The following is a 3,963-nucleotide window of genomic DNA, read 5'->3' as shown; positions in this document are numbered from 1 at the left end:
CTCAATTTTATATTAAAATCTCAGTCTCCTATAACTATGAATATGAGCTAACTTGAAAATCAGCTTTGCAGCTATTAAGATAAGGGCATTAGAATGACTCCTGAACCCAGATACAAAATGGCATACTTAAAGAAGAGAACATAACATAGACATATAGAAGAAAGCCAAGTGGTTTTAGAGACAGAATGAAATTAAGCCACTACAAGTCAAGGAACAGTCAAGAGAGAGAAAATTGGCCCATTGATATCTTGATTTTAGACTTCCATCTTTCAAAATTGTGAAGGAATTAATTTTTATTCTTTAAAATCCATCCTGTTGATTGTATAGTATTCTGAAAGTTGCAAAGAACTAATACAAACTCCATTTTTTTATTGAGGGCAAAGTGAATTACAAATCTTTCACAGTAAAATTTAAGGCACATAGTAGTAATGAATGATGGTCATTTCCACCACCAGTGTTGTCCTCTCTCCACTCCTGTTCCCAGCATGCATCCCTCTTCCCCCTCCTCTACCTCCTATAATGCTACTGCAATTGTTCCCCCATTACAGCTTGATGTAGAGTGGGTATCATTTCTGCTGTCGTTGACTTTGGATTTAGTGTTCAAGTCTGATCATTTTTTATTTCCACCAAATGGGCATATGACTGTCTGGTCTTGGCACCATCGATTTTTCTCCCTCCAATTATGATGCTGATCAAGGTGATTTCACAAACTCCATTTTTAAAATAAGTGCATTCAGGGGCCAGAGCAGTGGTGCTAGAGGTAAGGCATCTGTCTGTCTTGCAAGCACTAGCCTAGGACGGAATGCTGTTCCACCACCACCACCACCACCACCCCCACCACCACCATCCCCAGCGTTCTATATGGTCCCCCAAGCCAGGAGCAATTTCTGAGTGCATAGCCAGGAGTAACCCCTGAGCATCAAAGGGTATGGTTCAAACACAAACAAACAAATAATTGCATTCAATAAAAATCAATGCATTACCTAATTCATAATAATTACTATTTCAGAGTCATTTTTCATATGTCCCACAACTAAAATTTAGGAACACTAGAGGACCCCAAAAGGCTGGAAGATACGGAATCATTGTTCTTTAGAAAGAGCAAATTTACACAAGTATGCAGAAATAGGATTGAGAGCACAGTTCCATGTCTGAATACTTCTGCTTTGGAATAGGTTCCAGTTCTGAAGAGAAAGAACTGATACAAAGAGACTTTCCCAGAAAGGATTGTCACTTTGGGGTCTTACTTTAGTGTGCATTAATGTCATCCAGAGAACATGTTGGAATACAGATATATAAACTCTATCCTCAAGAGTATCACTTAGTTGAGAATGAAATTCAAGTATGTATGGCTTTAACATACATCTCTGATTCTGAAACAAATTGAGAATTGTTTTCCCCTGAAATAAGGATAAAGTCTGAAAGTTACATTAGCAGGGAGCTCCCATTCACCCCTTGATCCACACAAGAGACTGCCCCTATGTGGAAAATTGGTGAAGGCCATCTTGGTATCACTCGCCTGTGGAAAGGAAAAAAGCCAGGCTGAAGCAGCCTGGTACTGGTCTGACCTCACTAGTCAGCACCCTGGACAAGAATCTAGGAGATTGACACCCTTCATGGCTATGCTTAATTTTCAAGGTACCAAGCAACAGGCACCACCTAAGTATGCCCACCAAATAGATGGCATTATATCATAATAGCGCAGGGCAATGAAGCCATTTGTTATGATCTTCACCATATGGGAATAAATATAAAAGCAAAACTCAGAAACAAAACATCCACAGAAAATAACAACTGCATTTTATGGATCTTAAATTCTATACCGGAAGAGAAATCATTACTAGAATTTGAAAAACTAAATCCAACTTTTATAAGTCCATTTCAAAATAGAGCAAAACAAACCTGTATAACAAAGAATTGGAAGATAAGTAGGAGTCCAGTCATATGGAAAGAAGATAAACTTTTAAATGGGGTGGGGGGGGGAGGGATTATTACCAGGGATTGGTGGGCAGAGGAAAGTGAGACGGTACTATGTTCTTGGTTTTGTTTTTTTGTTTTTTGTTTTTTGTTGTTGTTTTTTGTTTTGTTTATCCTTTTGGTTTTTCAGTTTTGCAGGAATCAAATCCAGGCTTCATAAACGCAAAATATGTGTTCTACCATTTAGTTGCTACAATATCTAGCATTTGTAAAAAACAGACTACTAAAAGGAATAAATTGGGGCAGGAGAAAGAACACAGCGGTAGGGCATTTGCCTTGCACGTGGCCATCCCAGGATGGACCCAAGTTCGATTCCCAGCATTCCATGTGATCCCCGAACCTGCCAGGAGCAATTTCTGGGTTACAAAGCTAGGAGTAACCCCTGAGCATCTCTGGGTGTGGCCTACAAGCCAAATAATAATAATAATAATAATAATAATAATAATAATAATAATAATTAATATTATTCAAAAATAAAAGAAATAAATTATGATTTTTCTTTTGATACCATTCTCTATACAGAACTGTAAATAAATCAGACCCTATGCCCAACTAAATTCTATTATTTGTAATTACCTATTTATTTATGACAAACCAATTTTATTATCTAAGATTATCTGTTAGGCTCTTCACATATACTTCCTCTAACCATCTAAAAATATCCTGCAAGACATATATTAATCACACAACTCATATCTAAAGTTTATATTTATTTAATAAAAGATAAATAAATTTTGTCTTACTACTTTAAAGGATTAGTGTTAGTTATGGTTCCTAAATCTTAATATTAAGTGTAATTTTTTATATTAGAAATGGAAATTTTTTTTCTATTTATTATTTTTTCATCTTTTTTGGGGTATGTAACCTGTTTCTGTTTTCCCCTTTTGACCACCCCCAAATGCACCGACAATATAATGTAGCACCATTTCCCCCTGCAAAGGCACACTAAAAAAAGGGGGAATTCTTACATATATATATAAAAAAAAAAGCTCTTATCTATTAGAGATAGGAACTCATAGTTGTTTACAATAGAGGGATATCTCCTACCTTGAAAATATGTCATGTGGAATTAACTTAGACCTCAGGTGTTTAGATACCATCCATCCAGCCTTGAACCCTGGATCCCAGACACAGGAACGGCACAGTTCTTCACAACTGCTACAGGAAACAAATCCCATCCGGGACAGCCGTAATACTGCGAGGTCACCAACAAGTGCCAGCTCTAATATGACATCCTGACAACGAAGAAAATGGGAACAACTTGACCTAAGTGCAGGTTATCCTACCTTTCCAGCTAACGACAAGACAAAATCAGAAGACTTGTCACCCTTTGGTAGGCCCAAAAGCCAAGATTGCGAGTTACAGATGACTGCTGCTAGAACCATGACCAGACTGTATACAGCCTGGGACCAATAAAAAAGCCCTAACCTAGGGTTTGAACCTAGGGTTTGCACAATAAACATGATCCCCAGTTCCAAAGGTCTGGCAGAGACCATTGTAACGGAATGGGGCTTCTGGAAGCACAAAGAAAGACACTATCCTAGATGCCATCCTAGGTTCAGTGCAAAGACCAAGATCACCAACCACAGAAGATGAATTAAAATGACACTGATGGAACAGAACTTCTAGAACCACAAAGACTGACTTCATCATAAATTCCACCGCAGGATCTGTGCAGATACTGAGATCCCTAGACACAGAGGCCTGATAGTATCACCCAGGACAGAGCAGAGGTCTTACAAACACCACAAAAGCACCACCGGGAGAGTAAATGATCCTGAACAGAGTCTATAGTTGATCCCATGACAATACACTCCAAGGGCGGAGAAACCCCATATCTCTTAGGCCAAGTGAATTCCTTTTCGAATGACCCCAATATTTACTGTGCCTGGGCAGGAGGGAAAAAAACAAAAAGCACAAAACATAATTTATTTGTTTATATATTATTTTATTTTCATTTATTATTATTATTATTTTTATTTACCT

This window comes from Suncus etruscus, chromosome 3 (assembly GCF_024139225.1).
Source record: "Suncus etruscus isolate mSunEtr1 chromosome 3, mSunEtr1.pri.cur, whole genome shotgun sequence".
Lineage (NCBI taxonomy): Eukaryota > Metazoa > Chordata > Mammalia > Eulipotyphla > Soricidae > Suncus > Suncus etruscus.
Note: the sequence above shows the minus strand (reverse complement) of the source record.